At 34.4% G+C, this 22,950-nt stretch overlaps 1 long non-coding RNA gene across 2 annotated transcripts; it reads left to right on the forward strand.

The window, feature by feature from the left end:
* Positions 1-875: 875 nt before the first annotated feature.
* Positions 876-22,319, forward strand: LOC123793336 (uncharacterized). 2 transcript variants are annotated; one of them, XR_006779915.2, is made up of 5 exons: positions 876-1,162; positions 5,538-5,610; positions 9,404-9,505; positions 13,790-13,908; positions 15,213-22,318. It is a non-coding gene; the product is annotated as an uncharacterized LOC123793336 (long non-coding RNA). The 2 variants fall into 2 exon arrangements; XR_006779916.2 differs by lacking the exon at positions 9,404-9,505 and having other exon boundaries at positions 878-1,162; positions 15,213-22,319.
* Positions 22,320-22,950: the final 631 nt, after the last annotated feature.

A 22,950-nucleotide genomic window follows, 5' to 3' on the forward strand; every position in this document is an offset into this window, starting at 1 on the left:
TCCCACTGTCTATTAAAAATATGTTTTTTTCTTCACATATCACACGAACAATTAATCTGAATTCAAACTTCATGTGAAATGTTTATATTTCCTGTACAAAATATGCAATATTTTTATTGCATATTTCCACTCTTATTCTGACCAACTACTTTGACTGGTAAGCTCCCAACTGCTGATGGTGACGATCATGTTCAACTTACAAACAAGATTTCAAATCATGTTGATTTGGGTCTTCTTCACCTGTTGCATTAGCAGGATTTCTAGATTTTCCCCAGAATCTTCTGAATTATTTAAAGAAATCCCAGAAATGCTTATATGTAATATCTCAAAGTTCTCTATTCTCTAAAACTTTTAGGTGCTAGGTGAAGTCACTTCTTTTTTAAAAGATTATAATGGACAAGATTGTCTCATATATAATTAGCTTGAATGATTTGAGTTCTTTGTAATCATGACAAAGCTGTTGCCCACTGCTCTCTGAAGTTGACTTTTCTTCTATCTCCTATATTAATAGTTTTCTTATACCTTGCAAGTTAATAGAAAAATGCTTTACTCTTATTATCAGATTGTTTCTCCTGGATAAGCTATTGGGCCAGTACTCCAGACTAGCCTGTCATATTTGTGGCTTATGAATACAAATGTAGGATCACAATACACACACTTGAATATTTTAAAGCTAAAAACCAGCAATTGAACTTAAGTAAAATGTTTTCTGCCCTACTAAGCAGGCAAATATGCTTTCAGAGCAAATAAACAGAGTGCAAAGTAAACAATGAACTTTGATCTTCAGTCACTGTGTGCAGCAGCTGTTGGAAATGTTCTGTTAATTTGTGATTTTCACCAGAACCACGTACTGGAGAACAAAGTACAGAAAAGAGGCCCTTGATGCTACTTAGAAAGAATGCTTTAGCATACATAAATCCTTTGCTTTAATGTGACATAAGAGGAAATACTTGACATGTTAATCATTTGTCACTTCTCTTTCTAAATACCTGCACTGTTCAAGTCCTCCCTGAACTCCAAAACAGCGTCTGTTTGTGATGGTGACCCCATGGCACAAACCACAAAGCTTTCAGTATTTGACATAGTTGCCTCTTGTTTTTATGTCAAAACCAACAGATGAGAAGAACCAACTCCCTGAGACTGAAATGCAAGAATTTCTAAGGTAGGTATGGATGATTATAGGTTTTGCTATGCCAAACCTGAGTGCCAGATCACAAGTTGCAGAAAGCCTGAATATTCTAGATTGAATGTATGTAATATGTGTGGGTGAGTGTGTGCGTGTGCGATAGGAAGAACTTCTAAAGCACGGCTCCCAGATTAGGGGCTCCTCTTGCCATCACAATCTCACTGACATGCTTATTTCCTTCAAACACAGCCCCTGTGCTCCTTAGTATATTTCAGTCTCACACAGAACATGGAAGCAATGCTCTTTTTTGCACTGTGGCCTCTCGCTTAATTAGGTCTCATGCTGAACTTCTTTCTCCACTCATGATAGTTTCCCCAGGGGCTTATCATTCCTCCTTCCGGTGACCCTTTCTTGAAGCCCTTTCCCACCTCTTACCCCCTGGCATTCTAACAGGTATACGTTTAAAATAGATCGGGACTAAATTTAAATTCATCTTGCAAAGTTTCTGGATTCTATGCCTAGACAAATTTTTAACTATTCCTGAACAGTCTGTGGCTTGTGAGAAGCTTCTGAAATTTTTCATCTCTGGCCCACTGGGAAGCACTCTAGTGAGACATGTTGCCTAATTCTATAAACTATATGTTGCCACATATAATTTGAGCACCTTCCCTCAAAGTTAATAAGAGTAGTGTAATATAAAAGTCAATTCAATATGGTGTTTTAAATCCCTGCATTCAATGCTGCCATCTTATTCACCTAAACAGATCCACGCAAGTAAATTTCAAGAATACTATTTATTGCAAAACTTATACTAATATAGGAGTGCGTGGGTGACTCAGTCAGTTAAGCGGCTGAGTCTTGGTTTCAGTTCAGGTCATGATCTCAGGGTCATGGGATTGAGCCCCTCATTGGGCTCCATGCTCAGTGAGGAGTCTGCTGGAAATTCTCTCTCTCTCCCCCTCTGACCTTCGCCCCCCCACTCTCTCACTCTCTAAGATAAATAAATAAATCTTAAAAAAACACTTATACTAATATGGAAATGACCCAGTGGCATTAAAATTTGTGGGACATAAATCTGCATACAAATTAGGCATCTGAAACTCACTATAGGAGTTAACTCAATTAGTTATGTTTCTGGATGAAACTTGTCCAAAATTTTGGATTTTTTTCCCCTTTAGCATCATAGAGTGTTATTTTCCATCTAGAGAGAAAATGGCATTAACTGAGCTGAGTTTTAACAGGAAAATAAATGATAAGAACTGCTACTTTATTAAGAGACTGAGTTTCTAAGATGGTTATGAGTAACAAGTATGTCTTGGTATTAAGAAAGCATTACATAGTAGTCTATAAAAAGTGATTACTATAAGTTTTAATCCATATTTTCTCCTTATAATGTCAAAGTAATTTGCTGAGTCAGGGAAATGATAAGCACATTATCATCTGCAGTAGTAATTTCAATTTCTTCACGTCTACTTGCTTTGTAGAAGATATATGTACACACCATAAGGAGAGAAGACTCAGAAGACAAGAGTAAAGATTATTAAAATGCCCATTTCAAGGTTTTGGGGATACAGAATGACCCTCCTCTGTGTCTACATTTTCTCTGTATTAATTGGGGGGATGCTGCTAATGACTGTCATCCCAGTTTCATTCTAAGCAATTAAAGAGCACCTGAAACTGGCAGAGCACATGGTGTCAGAGTCGTAAGGTGCTCCTTAACAACGACACAGCTACCACGTCAAGTGAAAATAAACATGATTTTTTGTTGACTGTTGAAGGAATGTTTTCTCTGCTTTCCCATCAGATACTTCTAAGTGTAGAACAGATGATGGTTATGAATATTTTACATGCTATTTGAATCGGATCATCACCTTTCTTTGGCAGTCTGCGTTTTGAGTGCTAGAGCAAATTTAAATTTTTTTCAGTTAAACATGTGTCAGTTTCTATGGATTTCACAGGATTCCAATCAAACTATTATTGATACCGTGTCTTGAAAACTTACTGATACTTTATTAAAGAGTTGTTTTAGGCTGAAACTTCTTCATAAATTTTTAATTAAAAATTTTATTATTTATTCTTACCACAAAGTATTTTAAGTAGTCAGGGTTTAGAAGATATATTTCAAATTATAACTTGAACAATTTTGCCTTTCCAAAATTTATCAGTAGTAAACTGTATGTTTTTCATTTTAGTTGTAGTATGAATCTATAATATAATCACAATAATTTGTCTTCATTGTTTTGAGACCATTCTTTCATTCTAAATGAATTATAACCTACTATTCTTTTTTTTAAAGATTTTATTCATTTATTCGACAGAGATAGAGACAGCCAGTGAGAAAGGGAACAAAAGCAGGGGGAGTGGGAGAGGAAGAAGCAGGCTCATAGCGGAGGAGCCTGATGTGGGGCTCGATCCCATAATGCCGGGATCACGCCCTGAGCCGAAGGCAGACGCTTAACCGCTGTGCCACGCAGGCGCCCCTATAACCTACTATTCTGAAGTAGTTGCTCTACTTCAGATCCCGTGTATCTGGAGAGTAATGCAAACTGATAGTACTTGGCTGTCAAACCACATCTGGAGGTATCCTTTCTGTTTTGTCAAGCAGCCTGATTTCAAGGACTGCTTAATTCATGAGTATAAAATCCCTGCCTCTCTCACCAATTTAGGGAGAATTCTGTAGGGCCATCCCAGACTCATGGCTCTCTGTGAGATTGCCTGTGGTCTTTGTTGAGATTACAGAACCACTATATTCTCCTGTTGTCACTTCCTGCTTCTTCCTTTCCCCACAAGTGCTAATCACAATACACCTCCATCACACTAAACTGTATGTTAGAGACTGCTTTCCAACCAATCCAGGCTGCAACACTTAATCTATGGTTAGAAAGGGTAATAACTAAGTTTTAATAGTAGCTCATTAAAATGCAATGGGATGTCCAATTCCAAATAAGATAGTATAAGTAGGATAAAATTTACCCCCCCAGGGGAAAAAAAATCACATGACATACATGAAACAATTGCACTTCTGCTCTGTCAGAGTCTTAAGGGAATCCTTACTCTAGGCTCACTGTGAGAAACTCACAAGATTCCTGGAGAGAAAGCTCTAGAATGTTCTTTTGGCCTTGCTAGACTTTGGCTTCCCAGGACTTTCTTACTCACATGCTAGTCCGTGCAAAGCCTCCAGCAAGTCTTCAAATTACCATGTTTCTTCCTGTTCTGTCTCCAGGGGCTTCTGTTCCAGATAATATCAGGTGTTGCATATCTCTGCATATGCCTCTATCCCCAGATTTAGAAGTGATGGTTTACCCTATGACCTCAGTTCTCTAATGAGCCAAAAAGTGTAATTGATTTTTAGTTTTCCCATCTCTTTTTTGTTTTAAGGACAGAGTGGTGACTTCCAAGATATTTATATGTTGAAACTGAAACATGAATCACCACTACAGTCTTTTTAATATTATTATTCTTTATTGAAAAAAATTTCAATTACCGATGATTTTCTTTTATTAAACTTTGGTATTCCTTATAAGAAAAAAGATGTCTCTAAAATTACAGCTTCTAAGTAAATTGCATTTTACCTATGGGGAAAAAAATCAATATTTAAAGCTCTGGGGGTGCCTGGGTAGCTCAGTCGGTTAAGCATCCAACTCTTTTTTTTTTTTTTTTAATTTGGCAGAGAGAGACAGCCAGCAAGAGAGGGAACACAAGCAGGGGGAGTTGGAGAGGAAGAAGCAGGCTCCCAGTGGAGGAGCCTGATGTGGGGCTCGATCCCAGTATGTTGGGATCACGCCCAGAGCCAAAGGCAGACACTTAACGACTGCACCACCCAGGAGCCCCAAGCATCCAACTCTTGATTTCAACTCAGGTCAGGATCTCAGGGTTTTGAGATCAAACCCCACATTGGGCTCCTAGCTCAGTGGGGAGTCTGCTTGACATTCTTTCCCTCTGCCCCTCCCCTGGCTCATTCACATGCCTTCTCTCTCAAATAAATAAATAAATAAATAAATAAATCTTTAAAAATAAATAAATAAGGCTCCAGAGTATCATATATAACACATAACCTTTATTAGTAAAACCTACATATTTTTGCTCTGCCTATTGGGTTAAAAAAAAAAAAAAGACCGAGAGGACAGAAAAATACCAAATGTACTTTTTTTCTCTCTCTCTTCAGCTGAGAAGGGGAGAAATGTGGAGAAATATTCTGGATAAATGTCCTTAAACATATCCAATTTCAGTCTGCCTGCTGATAGTATGAGGTCTGAAGTCAGAGTATCTATTCAGTCACATTCCTGTACAGGCTGTGTGACCTTGGACTAGTTATCAAATTATGTGTTCCTCAGGTTAATTGAGATGATTGTGATTGTCATACTATCTGCATCATTGGGAGTACCATCTGCTTGCTCTTATATCTCTGCAGGTATCTCACCGGTCTGGCTAACCGCCTTTCCTCTTTACTTCCAATACCATGGTGGTCATATTCCACTTCCTATGTAAGTCACTGCCCCACTTAGTCAAAAATACCTACATATTTCCCAAGACATAAGTTGCTTTAATTTTGGGATGGTTGAACTTTATAATTTTAAATTATTTGTATGTCTGCTTTGGGTTTATTATATTTGCCTGTCTCTATTACATATTTTGATTAATTTAAAGCACATTCTTGATTTTACCAGTTAGTATGTTGTAGTTTAGAGACGTTCAGACCTTAAATTTCAAGGGATATTTGTCAAGCAGAAAAGAAGTCAAAGGAATAGAACAGCACCTCCTCTAGTATGTAGAAGCTCACATTTTCCAGTGCCTTAATGGAACTGCGGAAATGTAGACAACAAATGTCATATCTGGGCCTCCTCTCTTGGAGCCACAGATTTCTTCTTTCCTATGTTTCTGAATTGCATCCTCAGCATGCATTTTTAAAATTTTCTAGTATATTTAAAGTCCTGCCTTATTTTTTTCTTGTTAAAATCAATTATTTTACTTCTAGATTCTAAAACTTAACTCAAAATATTTGAAGCATTACTAAATATTTTCAGGATTATTTTGTGGTACTCTGGCTGGGTGACAAAGGAAAGTATAATGCAAAGATAATTATATAAATTGAAAATTCTGAATTGTAAAAACAAATATCTGTACTTGCCTTCAAATCTGAATACATTTTTTTTTAAGATTTTTTTTTTTTAAAGATTTTATTTATTCGACAGAGATAGAGACAGCCAGCGAGAGAGGGAACACAAGCAGGGGGAGTGGGAGAGGAAGAAGCAGGCTCATAGCGGAAGAGCCTAATGTGGGGCTCGATCCCATAACGCCAGGATCACGCCCTAAGCCGAAGGCAGATGCTTAACCACTGTGCCACTCAGGCGCCCCCAAATCTGAATACATTTTTGTCTAAAAAATTCAAAGCAATCAAGTCTTAAAGAAATATAATTTTATGTAATTTGGAATAAATTACATTTGGTTCCACATTTATCTTTTGGTTTTGTGTAAATTTGGTATTTAATAGAAATTGTAATATAAACCAACATTTTATTTTGTAGGATCTTAGCTATAGATCTACTCTGTGCCTATTAGGACTTCAAGTGAGTGGAGGTGAATATAAATACATATATTTTGTTTACATTCATATCGCTACAAGACTGGAGAACTATTTCTAACATTACCACTTGAGATCTTAGTGGAATACATTCAAAATAACACTAGTGGCCTATAATTCTTATATGGTTGATGAAGTTTGCCAGCTATGAATACATTCATAACACTAGTGGCCTGTAATTCTTACATGGTTGATGAAGTTTGCCAACTTGTATTAAGAAGGTTAATTTTGTCACTGGTTTGTATAAAAAAATAATCAAACATGTTATGACATGAATAAAATTGACAAGAGGAGATATTATTAGTCTTGGCTGCTATATTTGTTGAGCATTCTTATATGATTATATCTACATGTAAGCTTAGTCATGACCACTAACATGTCCTAAATTTAGTGACAGGAGCAGGATTAGAAATTTAAAATATAAAATGTCTTAAGTAATGGTTTCTGCTTGTCATTCTCATGGCCTCTTTCAAATTCCTAAGAAAATATTTCTGAGCATGGGGAAACAAAAAATATATACATAGATATAGATAAAATATTTTAAAAAGGCTAATAAATCAGTAAATTGCTAGAATCTTAGACTATTATTCTTAATGTGAGCATAATAAAATTTGAGTGATAAGCAAAATCCTTGGCCCTCAAGTGTGATTGAAGCCATTGGAAAAAAGCAAGTGTGAAACTAATAGAAGATGGAGAACTTTTTATATCGCATCCATTATATGTTTCAGTGTTTCTACAGGGAAGTGATTTGAAATCTACTCCACTATTCAACTGGTGTTACTGAAGGCAGCCAGATGTTGTCCTCGTCTTCACCTCTCTGTTATTTCTCCTCCATTGTTTCAATACCAGAAGGGAGCTGCTTCTTGTGAAATCTATTGCCATAAATGGAGCACTGTATTTAAGATAATTATATGGATAGGATAATAGAAAGAGAGCAACTCGTTAACTGAGCAGGCTAGGGTTTGCAGTTTTCCTGTACTCCATTTGTTCAGATGTCTGTGAAAAGTCTTTGTAGAGCCAGGATGATACCTTCTTATCTATATAAAAGAGATCATTTTGCTATTTACATTTTTGAATATTTTAGTTCATCTCACAGATAACACTAGAACTACTGTTATGGCTAGCACTAAAGTCAATAAGTCATTCTAGTGACTTAAGTTTAGAAGCCTCAGTTTTGGAACCAAGATGAGAACTGATGTGTTGGGAGGTTTCTAGAAGGTGAATTTTATTTAGTTCAGAAATTAAAGATGATAATCATATCCAAGCTAGATTTTTTAGTAAAATTTTTTTACCACAGTATATTTTTTAACTTCCATATGTATTTGACTCTTTTCTCAAGCCCATAGTTTTTGCTTTTTTAACTCTGAGGCTAAATTGTCATTGGTACTGGCCAAAGAGGTGTTGTGAACCAACATTATTCTTCTCATACATGCACAAAGAACCCTCATAAGATATCTCTTAGAAAAGAAGACTATGGAAATACACATAATATGTGCTTATGTTGAAGAGTCAGGAAAGGGAAGATGTGGAGGACATTTCTGAGGATTCCAGAACCCTATCTGATCAGGCTGACAGCTCTGACCATTCATTTGTATAAGCATAAGAAGATCTCTAATTGTTTGCAGATCACTTAACAATTACTTGGGCAGTCCTTTTGAGATCAATATTTGTTGGCAAGCTCGAAACTTGGGAAGACATAACTGAAGTCACTCTATAAATGGATAAACCCCCCAAGCAATGACTAGGAGTCTAGAAAGTCAGGAGATTGTGATTCTTTTGTAAATCAGTACCAAATGTATTTTCCATTAAACTGTCAAGAATACTTGAAGTTAGCATTTTAAAAAAGTATCTGTTCTTTAATTATTACTATTAAATACATTTCTTCATTGTCTTGCTTTCTGCATTGGGATAATTTTAAAAGGATTCTATTTTTAGTAAACCATTAGTCAATAACTCTTTTAGAACAATTTGAGAAATAAATTATATAAACATTCAAATCATGATGAACAATTATGTTTTATGAAAGACATGTTTCAGAAAGACAGATTAGTAGCTTTAAAAAACTTAAAAATATTCTTACCTTTTCAGTCCTTACCTGTCATTGCACTAGCTGATTTTATCCTCTTTTTTTCTGTGAATGTATGAAAATCCAGGTAGGTTGTATATAAGGATGATGAAGAGTTTACATTCGTAATATTTTTCTACTGGTTTTTTCATCCATAAATGCAACCTTTTATGGGTCTCTGGACTCTCCCAATGGCTGTCAAAGTTATTGATGAAACTGTTGCTTGAAAAATATTTAGTAGCTTGGGTCCATGGGTTTCTAGGCAAGAGAAAAATGAAAAGCTTTGTAAACTTGACTGCACTACACTCCTGGTGGATTAAAAAGACTAGAATTCATATAAAGTATTTATTAAAGTATTATTCAAACATAATTTTAACAGAAAACATTTAAGTTTTGAACTGGCATTGGCTTGACTGTTTCATGCTGGGTCATAGCTGAGTCACTTCATGTGTTCGATTCAGAGACATTTAAGGATTATACATACAAAGGTCTCATCAAGGACCAATGTGATACCTACAGTGGAGGTGTTCCATATCTGAAACAAAGTTAGATTTAAATTCACAGAAAACTCAGTTATTTGCAGTATCCTGTCATGTCATGGTTTTGCTTTGTCTCCCTTCTCCTTTTCTAGAACTTATGCATCCAGAGAAGATATTGAGTTTTCTCAAACTAATCTATCCATTGTCAGCGTGGAGGAAGAAAATAAATGAGCTATCAAGTCACAAAAAGCAAGGTTCAAATTGTTTTGCCGCCATATACCTGATGAGTCTTTATTTTCTTATCTTTAAATGGGGCTAATATGATTGCTATGAGCATTTCAATGCAATAGTTTATCAAAAAGATAGATAATCAAGACTTTATAAATTTTATTTTTCCCTTTACTTTTACTTAAGCCCATGATATAATAAATGTGAAGAAAAGCCACAAATGTTGTCCAATTTGTTTAGAAGAAAAATATTCCAGCCAATGTAGATTGTCAAAACAATCTTTATTTATTTATTTTAGAGAAAGAGAGAGAGAGACAATCTTAAAAACAATAGTCATTCTATGAGTTGATACTAATCATGACCAATTGTTTGGGTAACAAATAATTTTAAAAAAGGAGACAATAATCTAATCAAAGAAAGAAGAAAAATCAAGTCCTAACAAAGAGAATAAGAAGTTAAAAAATAGATTCCAAATATTGAAAACAGAACATAAATACCTTAAAAACAAGTAAATGAAAGACCATCTTCAACCTTTATGTTAATGGCAAGTTATTTTTAATTTTCTGACCTAAAACAGTGTTTGCAATTATCAATCAATTCTATATCTCATTTTCAATTAACTTGCTTCTTTTATAGATCTTTTGTGAATTATAATTTCCTATATGCTAATTCCACTGGAAACATGAATTTCCAAGTCATTAGAGCTCTAATAACTTGCTGTCTAAATGTAGCATAAGATAAGAGAGAGCGGAATGTGAGCATACAGCAAAGTGAATAATTGAAGTAAATCTGACAATTTCTCACAAGTCTGTGAATTATGTAGTTTTCTTCTGTTACTTAGATGAATTTAAATGTGGCAGGAAATCAATAGAAATTACATATTTTAAACATACACCAAGAATAATGCAAAAACTTTCTAAAGACGATGCAAAGATGGTGGCTAAATACAAATAAATGCATTTTATAATAGTTTTTTGCATTTTATTATCTACTAGCAGTATTTGGCATCATATCAAAATATGTCATTTTATACGCAACTAATGAATCATCGAACTTTACATCAAAAACCAGGGATGTACTGTATGGTGACTAACATAATATGATAAAAAATATTAAAAAAAAAGAATGTTAATTTCATAGAAACTTAGAAAAATAATTGATCTTTGTCATTCTGCCTTTTATCAATGATTCAAGCCGAAGACAGTATTTGATTTAAAGTTAAATTTTGGGCCACCTGGATGGCTCAGTCAGTTAAGCATCTGACTTCCGATTTTGGCTCAGGTCATGATCTCAGGGTTGTGAGATCAAGCCCCACGTCAGGTTCTGTGCTGGATGTGGAGCCTTCTTAAGATTCTCTCTCTCCCTCTCCTTGTGCCCCTTCCCCCCACTAAAAAAAAAAAAAAAGTTTAAATATTGTTGGTTGAGCTACAGTCTCAAGAATTAAATGCATTAATATTTGGTGATTGTTTCCAACTTGTATTTATCTTTAAGTGAAAAAAACTGAAAGAAATCATCAGAGATGTTATTATTATTTATTTATTGCATCTCAAATTAGCCACTACTGAGTAGGAAACTAATATTTCTATCTAGTCTTGTGAATACATCCAACAATGAAATTCAGGTTTCAGTAGTACCACATAACTCGTCATTGTTTCCAGTATCTCCAAGTTTTAAATACTCACATATCTGTAGTACTATTTGACATATTTCAAAGTTATATAGCCAATGGTTGAAGAATAAGAACAGATATAAAGAGTTAACTAAAATAATTCCAAATAGTGAACAAGAATGTATTAATCATACACTGGATGATATGGAAGTTACAAAGACCTATGTGGCCATTATTATATAATACATTTTAGCTGAGTGACAAAACTATTTAAGTTTTGCAATCAGCGCCATTTATTTTAAGTACGGTAGGAATTAATACCCACTGTTCTACACAAAAATATTTTATATGCCATTTAATTTAATTTTATTCTGACAACAATCCTGAAGGATACAATGACAGTGAGTGTGAGGAATATGGCACAATTTACCTAGAGACATCTGCATTAATGCCCAATGATTAACAGAGCTGAATTTTAACCCAGACCTCCTTGCATTCAAAGTTAATGATCTTTTCACTCCACCAATTTGACTCTTTTTATATATCAAGAGAAGGGTGCGAATAATACGAACCATAATATTTCAAGAAAACTTTAAGGAATAAGTGGCTTTAATCCTGTCTTTTTTAGGATAGAGATAATTTCAGTTGAAGAAGAGATTGGGCTTGCTAGATTTAGAAATCAGTCTAAACAAAAGTCTAGCAAAGGACATGAGTTTCTATATGTCTCAGTGTGTCTTTCTCACCTGTCTTGATTTTCAGAAATACTTGCACTGCCCGCTTACTGGCCCTCTTCACTGCATGTCTGGGCATGTGCTACAGTCTCCTAAAGCAGTCAAATTAATGGTCCCTTTGAATATATTCCAAACGTCAGATTAATTTTTCCAAAATATGCATGATATTTATTCATTTCATGTGTCTAATGCTTACCATTTTCCAGGAATTATTCCGAGTGCTAGAGAAACTAAGTGAAAAACAAACAAAAAAACCCAAAATTCCCTGCCTAGAAAGTCAATGTCTCAAGTGAGACCAGTAGGTATAAATAAAGAATTTTAATGTAGTAATTATTAGGGATAGGTATAGAGAACAATGGATTAAAAAACTTTATTCACATTGCTAATCCCCATGTGAGAAACAAAATCCCATTATTTTCATTGATCTAGAAAAAAAGAGGTAATCCTTTCTTCTCTACAAGATCTGTTTTATCACACCTCCCCCCCCCCCCCCGTTTATTTTACTTGAGAGAGAGAGCATGAGCAAGGGGGAGGGGCAGAGGGAGAGGAAGAACCAGACTCCCCCCTGAGCAGAGGGTTCTACACAGGACTCAGTCCCAGGACGCTGGAATTATGACCTGAGCCAAAGGCAGATGCTTAACCAATTGAGCCATTCAGGTGCCCCCAAGATAGGTTTTCTAAAACTGTCATAAATCAAATCATAATAAACCATGCCTTATTTTTCCTTTGGAATAATATCAAATTTAAGTATTTATTACAGCAAAGGGACTTGACAGGATGATGGATATGTTTAACAGTGCATTATTAAAGTTAAATAGAATGGCTAAAATCCTTAAAATAATTTGAAATTGGAAAATTATGATCCTACTCAGAGAAGAGTATATATGAAATGGCCCTTAAAGATGATCTTTTCAAACACTTTTTTCTCAATCATTTTAATATCTCAAATTAAATATAAGAAAATATGTTTTTTAGTTTACAAAGGGCTTTTCCAGTTATTAACTTCATTTTCTTTAATTATTCTGTTAGGTGAGCAGAATAGGATATTACTATAACTGTTTCAATTTATTTATTTTTTATTTTTTTTTAAAGATTTTATTTATTTATTTGACAGAGATAGAGACAGCCAGCGAGAGAGGGAACACAAGCAGGGGGAGTGGGAGAGGAAGAAGCAGGTTCATAGCAGAGGAACCTGATGTGGGGCTCGATCCTGCAACGCCGGGATCACGCCCTGAGCCGCAGACAGACGCTTTAACCGCTGTGCCACCCAGGCGCCCCTAACTGTTTCAATTTATGTTTGGGGTGATTAAATAGATTGGCAGAACAAAGATCTAGTATTCCTTTTTTTTTTTTTTTTTTTTTTTAGTATTCCTTTTCTTTTTATACTGTATTTGAAACTAAGGCCTAGAAATATTATTGTCCATAAAAATGAAGTTACTTGCTTTTCTAATTGAAAAATATGAAATTGGCATAAACAGACTCTAAATTGTAAGTGTGCCACAGCATACAAAATTCTGATGTGTAAATTTTTTAATAAAATTGATTTGCTTAGAATCAATATAGAAATGATGAAAAAGCTCCCTGAAACAGTACCTATTACATAGTAGAAAATCAATGAATATATACTGAATAAATGAATTACATTCCTTCAACTTTATGCCTGGGAGTGAAAGCAGCCTCCAAGAGCTGTTCTGATACAATCAACTCAGTTTTGGGCATTTGTAGGAGCTACTCATATCGTGTTCTCCTCTTGAATACAATTTTGCAAAACACACCAACATCAGACAACACCATTCCATAATCATGATGGATTCCAAAACAAAACCCTTCTGTAATCACATCTGAACAGAGACAAAATCAAGAACACAATATGAAAATAACTAAATACACCCTATCCTGGCAAATATGAGTGACTATTGCTTCTTCATGAATTGCATATTAAATTTGGCCTTGTTTTCCTTTCCTTCTAGATAAGAATTGTAAAGATTCTCAACTACAGAATAACTCCTGTTTTCTGACAACATACAACCTAGAGCAAAATCTTTCTTGACACTGCACCCCATCACCCAGCATAAGAACAAAACCTATAGTAAGTCCTTCCTAAAGTCATCTTACTGAGACTCCTAGGGTTTTGCTCTAGTACACTTTCACCTCTGTTCACCGAGTCAGCTATGATGTGTTTCCAGTGGTCTTGGGCTGAAAGTCATGACTTCCCCTATCCCTGTTTCTTTATTCAGTGCATCTTTCTCTAGCCTGGTATGATGGTTAACTTTATGTGTCAACTGGGTCACAGGGTACCCCAATATTTGGTTAAACATTACATCTGGCTGTATCTGTGAAGGTGTTTCCAAAAGGTTAGCACTTGAATCAGTAGACTGAGTAAAGCAGATTGCCCTCACCAGTATGGTTGGGCATGATCCAATTCATTGAGAGCCTGACTAGGACACAAACGTAGAGGAAGGAAGAATTCACTCTCTTTGCCTGATGGCTTGACCTGGAGCATCAATCTTTCCTGCCTTGAATTGGAACTTATACCATCGGTTCTCCTGGTTCTCAGGCCTTTGGGTTCAGACTGTAACTATATCACAAGTATTTCTGGGTCTCCAGTTTGTAAGCTGTAGAGCATAGGACTTTCTACCACCGTGAGAGCCATTTTTTATAATAAGTCTCTTTATCTCTATCTCTGTCTTTATCTATATGTATATCATCAATATCTATATATCTCTTATTCCTCTGTTTCTCTGGCGCATCCTTACTATACATCTGGCTATACAATGAATATAAACTTTTTATGGTTATTGATAATCTCAAATTATGTAATTGAGTGACTTCTTCTCTATCCCCATGTTGTCATTTAAAACTTCAAACACTCTCCAGCCCCCAACTTCAGGGATTCTGTTTATTTGCTTTAGATTTGTTTTGCTTTGTTTTGTTTTCCTTGGCTTATGTTCTCCTAGTAATTGTTATATTCTGGTTGTTCTTGGGCAATTTCTTTCATATGCTTTTACTATTTTTTCTATCACTTTTAATATTTATATTCTCAAATATTCCATGTAATTGTCTCTCTGTACTCTTATAATACTGTCACATATATCAACTTTTATCCTAAATACTGATCTTTTGTCTGAGAAGTGGCATTCATTATTTCTTAATGCATATCCGCAGCAGGATTTCAGCAGTTTTCAGAAATTCAAACTGTTCAAAACAAAATTCATGGTGTCTCACCCAAAACAAAACCCCATACTATACAATTTATAACTAATTATATCATACAAGTACCTTTGGTATGTAGTGATTTCACTATAATTTGGATAAAATATTTCACAATTTCCATTAATTTCTCTTTAACCAAGGATAAATTTATATTCTATTTTTATTTCCAAATATTTCAAGGTATTTTAGGCACCTGTATCAGCCTAGATTCAACCAGAGAAGCAGAAGCAGAACCAACAGATTATCTAAAAAACGTGGATGCTGACTAAATTCAAAGTCCAAGGGCAGACAGTCAGGAAGAGAAGACCGTGAGCAAGCTGGAGCCTATGATCACATGCTGAATTTTGTTTCCTACATGCAGTCAAGAAGGGAAGACACAGAGGAAAGCATGTAATTGCAGAGCCATCTGCTATATGGGCTTGAGCTCAGAGAAGATCTAAACCCTCTTTTAATGGACTTCCAACTCATTAAGTTAGATTATAATTTCACATTAAATTGGGTTATAATCTCACAGAATAATCTCACTTCTGATGAACTTAACTCCAACTTACTAGGAATTTTACCCACGTATGTAAAATCCCTTCATAGTGGCATCTAGAGTAGTTTGGTTGAATCTTTGGTATAGACATGTATATGCTACAAAGCGGACAACACTTCCCTTTTATTTCCACACTCTTGCAAGAGACTAGCTCTTATAGGTCTCCCTAATCTGGAACATACTAGAGAGAGAATTCTGGGGCCTTAGTTAGGTTGATATGTCAAAATCCATCAGAGCAATAGGTTATTCTTTTTCAATTGTACTGTATGTTAGATTTGTTTCAAAAAGGCAAATTAAATTCTCCTATATGTGTAAACTTAATCACTTTTTAAATCATGTTCAGATGTGTTTATATTTGTATGTGTACGCAAAACATATATATTATGAGACAACTTGATTACTTGAATACAATTTGATGCATTTTCATACATTCTTGTTTGTTCTCATTTCTTTTTTTTTTTTTTTTAATCTTTACTTCTCGATGTTTTTCAATCATGGTATTGTTCCTCATTTTACTCCATATAATTACCAACCATGGTCAAATTTTATATTGTGGTTCTAGCTTCTTTCTCACTAATGACATTGTAAGCATCACATATGTAGTAACTGAACAAGTAAGCAGGTGAGTCGTTTCCTGATGCAAGAAACTCTTACTCTCCATGGCTTTCATAGGTACCTGGATTCATATATCTGAAAATGCAGGTAACCATCAGCAACAGTCTCATTAGATCTATCAAGGGTAAAGAGAAAGGCAACATGCAGCCCAGCCCAGATTTCAGACAGTGCTCTTAGCCTTAGTACCCCATCTCATATGGAAAAGTTAGTCCATGTCCCCATCAGCTTGGTTTTTAGATAACAGTCCTTGGCCACAATTCTTGTCCTCCTTTTGCATTTTTGTCCAAAAAGACATTTATTTTATTCTGGAGTATGGATATGTCATTTTTAACTTCGACACTTTATCATTAGCATGTTATGAGCAATAAGTATGATAGTGTTCAAAGTGTGAATTTACACCACCATTTTGAACAACAGTCTTCTGTTGTATTGAACATATTTTATATTATTAATTTTTCCTCTATTAATTTGAAACAGGTAAATTCTAAATCTAGTTTTAGCGATAACATACATTTACAACATGCATTCTTAGTTTATGTTTCCATTTTATTTTTTACCAAACTCCTAAGCTAATCATTATTTTTATCCTGTTCAAAAACAGAGCAGAATCATAGAATCATTTACCATTACTGAGCCACCCTTAAGTCTGCTCTTTTTGTTTTGTTCTGTAGTCTACTTATTTAGATTTGCCGTTATTTTTTCCTTTCCTTTTTTTTCTTTTCCCCTACACAGCATTCATTTTTGCATTTAAATATTTTAATTTAGGTTAAATTTCCTTATTGATTTAAATCAGATAAGAGTAAGTCCTTAAAAATAAGCTTAAATTTTAATAGACATATAGATTTTAGTAATGTTCAGTTCAGTAGCCCGGTCAAGTCCCATCGTCCATTCTGCTCCATCTCTGCTTCTCATTGTAGGCTTGCATTTTGTAGTCACATCTTCCATTCGTTCCACAAAGGCGGATTGCAATAACTCCCGGGTCATTTCTGCCCCAAGAAACCCCAGCAGAAAAGAGTCTTGCAATGTCTTAGGTTACATTCTCATTATACCAGTTTGTCTGTGTGCTTATTCTGATTTAATCTCCATAGTGAAGAAAACAAAATCTTGAAGTGAGATCAGCAGCATTAAAACCATACTTCTTGAAAATGGGTTAAGTGTGACTGCTTTTTTTTTTTTTTTTAGAAGAGGACATAGATCGATACCAGGAAGGCAAAAATCATAGCATTTGACTGCATTTAGTCATATAACTATGGACAGCTTGAAAGTCACTTCTACCCAGATTGATATATTTTTGTATGAGTGTGTATGTCTATGTGTTTGTGTACATGTGTGAAGATACATATAGTTTCTGTAAGACATAGTGGTTACATTTGTTTATGTTTTTGGATATGTAGAAACTAAGGGGTTTAGAGAAATCAAGAAATTAAGAGAGATAATTAGTTAGTGGGGAATCATCGTTTTGAATCTAGGTCTTCTGATTCCAAAAACTATGTTGTTCACAAATTTGTGTATTATTCATGTTTGCTTGTTCTCCCTCCTCACTCTCTCTCATAGATTATTCTTTGACACAGAATAAGGAAATAGATTTAGAGTCTTTCAAATGATAATAAAGTTGAATATATGTAACATATTTTTATTTATTTATGCAATATACCAAGTTAAAACTAGGCTCTACAGTGTATATTTCATTAAACTAGGCTCTACAGTGTATATTTCATTAAAACACACTAAATATAATTTTTCTTGTGTGTACATTCACATAAGTAAGCCACTCAAGATTCTGCAAGGATATACCTACATAAAACGTGTGTGTGTTTGTACATGTTATATTTTTAAACTCTCAATTATAATGATTTTTTAAAAAATCTTACAAACAAGGTTATAGGAAGAACAGAATAAAGATTTCTAAGGATTGGTAAATTTGGGGCCTGGAGCAGGAAGGTATTGTAAGAAAAAAAATGTAAGGGACATAGCATATCAGTAGCCATTTGGAGAAAAATTATTGTTACATATACTAAAATAGAACTTTTAGTTCAGAGAAAAGTAATTTAGATTTATGAGCATCCTCTCAGAGAATCATGATATGGACAATTAAATATAAATAAGTTAATTTTAATATGGGTTGGTATTTCTGATTGATCTTCCAGTGCTTCTGTTGACAATACATCAAGAATCAATTTAGGATCCAGTTGAAAACAAAGTTTATAATCCTCATTTAATGGATTTTGATGCCTCCGGCAGCACAGTAATATAAAAATGATTAAAATGTGCCCCATTTCTGTATAATCAATAAAACTTCTCCTCTCTAAAATACATTAGGTTCAAAACACATCTCAGCAGACTCGTTTGTGCTGTTTCTGTAAAATCCCAAATAAACTATTAATCATTGTTTTTGTATACAGATTTATTAGACATCTCATCTTCCAGATTAACACTTATGTCACCCAAACCTATCATGAGGTCACCTGTAAACAATGAATTAAACCAAAATATATATCAAAACACTACCAGAAGCATAATAAAATAAAGTGGTGTAAAAATGAGGAAAATATGCATTTGGTATATGTAAGATAATAACAACATGCTATAATGGTTTTTAAAGGGGTAGATGAATCAATTATTGAAATCAGGTAAATAAAAGAGAAAATATCCTATTAATTATATTATATAAAAGCAACTTCTTTTAATTTTACAACATTGGATTTCTAGGTTTTATTTTATTTTCAAAGAATGGACAAAACTAACTTTTGGCATTAATTATTAATTCTCTTTAAGTATTTATGAATTATTTATGCACATATTTACACATTGTACAATGAAACTGAATTCATTTTATTCATTGAATTTTTTATTAATATGCACTTTCATCACCATTGTAAAAAATTGTGGTTATATGATTTATGTCACGATTGACTCTATGCAGATGTGTATAGATCTTAGCTTGCATGACAGCTATTTTAAAAATGTTGTTACCTTCAAGGAATTTTATAATATATACAGCAAAACAAATTTGGAGTTTAACTTCCATATACAACATGTAAAGTTTCTGTGAACTTATGTTTTGGCGAATTTCCACCTTATAATGAATTTAATAAGAATACATGTTGGAGAAATTCGCAAATCATAATAGTCACTATATTTCATTAAAATAAATAATACCTCAATAACTTTTTAGACATTTTTGCCTCATCACTTAATCACCCTTGTATTGATTTTAATTATAAATACTGAAATAAATTTGGTAGTTAAATAATCACTACATTCTTTTTATGGTATGTATGTGTATGTATGAGTGTGAATGTGTGTGTTGCTGGAATTAAATGGATTTTGGTTGTGTTTCTGAAACCGATTACTAAATATTAACACTAAATGTACAAATCCTTGAGCACCTGTTCTTACATACTTGGGGTTTATTATATAATGTTTCCTTAATTCTTAAGGAGAAATAAAGTAAATATCTCTTCTGAATTACTGTAATAACTGATTGCTTTAGCATTACCATGATAAATACAAATTAATTATTGAGCGCTCACTATACTAAGAACTTGACAGGATTATAACTTTAACACAACAATCTTAGGTGCTATTATAATCACTTTGCAGATAAAGAAACTGAGGCACAGAGTATAACTAACCTATCCAAGGAAACATAGCTAGTAAATAGTCAACCCAAGAAGCATCCCCAGGCACTTCGATTTTTGAATTTGTAATCTTGTTTGTTTGTTTTGTAAGCTTTTATTTATTTGTTTATTTATTTATTTATTTATTTATTTATTTATTTATTTATTTATTTAAGAGAGAGGGGGAGGGAGAGACCATGAACGTGCAGAGGGGGAAGCAAACTCTGGGCTGAGTGAGGAACCCGACAGGGGGCTTGATCTCAAGACCCTGAGATCATGACCTGAGCCCTGAGATCATCACCTGGCCCAAACCAAGAGTCTGACACTTAACCCACTGAGTCACTCATGCGCCCTGGTATTTGTAATCTTAGGAGCTGCACTCAACTGCCTCATGCTATCCAGAAGATTACAAAAGACATGAAGAAATGAGCTGGAAAGACCAGAATCTTTATAGTCAGTAAAATTAATTGAATTGGGGGCACGTGGGTGGCTCAGTCGCTTAAGTGACAGACTTGATTTCGGCTCAGGTCATGATCTCAGGGTCGTGGGATGGAGCCCCACATCGGGCTGGGCACTCAGCAAGGAGTCTGCTTGTCATTCTCCCTCTGCTCCTCCCCTGCTCTCTCTATATATATCTAAAATAAATCAATAAAATCTTTTAAAAATAAGATTAATTGAATTGGATAGGATAGAAGTAATACTGCATTAGCCATATGACACATCTGTGGCCCTCTGCCACTACAGGCTGAAAAGAATTTCTTAATTTGAGTTCTTCCTGCTTTTCTTTCACCCCATTCTCCTTCCATTTCCTAATGTTTTCAAAATGTGATGGCTTCTGAAAAGTCTGACTGTATGTGGCTACAACCACATACATAGCTTTTTTCAATGACTAGTGTACATTTCAACATGCGGTTGAAAATAAGTTGAGGTTAGCATGTTAGAAAATTTGGGCTTTAACAAATTGCAAATGGAGTTCACATATATTTCAGTAAAAAGTATTTTCTCTTGTATGTGATGTTTTCATGCATAAAATTCATTAGAAACATGCCAGTTAGTTATCAGTATATTTGTGTATTTTTATTTTCAGTGTTGTTTTACTTTAGAAAAGGCCATAGAATCAGTAATAATTTGAAATAAAAATAGTTTAAGATTGTGATGAAATTGAGAGTTAGTTCTGTTTTCACCCTTTTCTTCATTTTGCCCTCTTGTCTGGAGAGTGTGCAAAAGTAAAAAGAATATTTTCTAGACTCATCAGCAGATTGGCCTCTCTCAATTAAATGGTAGAATTAGAAGGTACAAATGGCTTTGGGTTGGTTGTTTTCCTGGAAGCAAATGAGTGTGAAAGAACCCTTTTTTTCTGAGCAGCATTCCAGTGTCCTGTCTCTCACTTTGGGGGTCCTGCACTAACTGCAATGGGACCAGCAGAAGTTTCTTTTCTCCCCTCCTTCCTGATTGTGCTAAAGCCACATCTCCTTCATAGGACACACCCAAAGCATTTTGCAGTCATTTTTGAAGACCCAGATTACAGTCAACTACTCTAGTCCTTCTAATAATAGCAAAAGCACTTAAATACTATAATTAAATCATTTTAATTAGGGGCACCTGGGTGGCTAAGTCGGTTGAGCATCTGATTTTTGATTTCAGTTCAGGTCATGATCTCAGGGTCCTGGGACTATGTCCTACGTGGGCTCCATGCTCCATGGGGACTTTGCCTGAGGATTTCTCTCCCTCTCCTTCTGCTCCTCCCCTTACCTCCTCTAAAATAAATAACCAAATCCTTTAAAAAAATCATTTTAATTAAAATACCTAGAGTAGATTATTTTTTCTGCAAGGGAAACTTTGATGACATAATATAAGAAGAATGGCAAATGTTCATGTTGTCATGAAAAATGAAAGCAAATAATATTTTATATCTAAACATGTAAATAAATTATGTAGTGTTTGTTTTCTTACTTGTATCATTGAAATAATAAAGATAATTTATAAGAGAGCTTAGTAGTTGGATAAAAATTTGTATTTAGCATTTAAATGTAAAATAAATATTTGAATTAATTGCTGTAGCAATCTGAGAATACCTGTTTAAATGGTTGCTTTCATTGGCTAGCAGAATTTCTTACAAAAAAATAAATGTTTAATCTCCAAATTTAATCTTTTTTCAAGTCTCCTCCAACCCAACAGACACATACCCACATTATACTGATATTGTCAAATCACTGTTGAATCTTGAATCATGATGAAATATGCATGAGACTTAGGAGATCAAGAGAACAAGATGTTAATATTCATAATGGATGATAAATTGACATAACTAGCTATTATAAACATTTTAGGTGGAATATATCTCTGCCATCCTCAAATAGCTGAATAGTAGAGTGACACTAATAAATGTCACCAAGCTTTTTAAGAAATGTCATCTTCTAATACATCTTAAAATTTTGAGAATCCACGGGTGTTTCCAATAAAATCTTTAGGCACAGATAACTTGTGTGTTGGGGTTTATATATTTTTTAAAGATTTTATTTATTTATTTGACAGAGAGAGAGACAGCCAGCGAGAGAGGGAACACAAGCAGGAGTGGGAGAGGAAGAAGCAGGCTCCCAGCAGAGGAGCCTGATGTGGGACTTGATCCCAGAACGCCGGGATCACTCCCTGAGCTGAAGGCAGACGCTGAACGACTGCGCCACCCAGGCGCCCCTGGGGTTTATATTTTTAAATCTAAACATATATCTACATAATTCTGATTTTTCTCTAAAAAAAATCAGTGTGGAGATAATCTCTTTATATAAACAAGTAGATTTGAATCAAAATTTTTTGTTATCACAATGTCACTCAACTTTTGAACTCTTGTAAGTTATTTGTTAAAAATCACAATCATCTTTCTTTAAAGATGACTTTTAATGATCTATCATCTGGGAACATAATTATTTATTTATGTCAAAATATTAAATGTGTTAAATACATGCTGACTTTTTTGAGACACATTGCTGATTCCAAAGATGAATCAGATATGAACCCTTCCCACAAAGGATATACAGTTTAGTAAGGGAGACATATGATAAAAGCAGGGAATAATATAGACCCACTTGGGAAAGCTACAAATGTTTCTAGTGATGTTTACCAGGGTAATTCCTATAATGTTCGCTGT

The sequence above is a fragment of the Ursus americanus genome, chromosome 13 (genome assembly GCF_024610735.1).
Source record: "Ursus americanus isolate L20-20 chromosome 13, mUrsAme1.1.p, whole genome shotgun sequence".
Taxonomy (NCBI): domain Eukaryota; kingdom Metazoa; phylum Chordata; class Mammalia; order Carnivora; family Ursidae; genus Ursus; species Ursus americanus.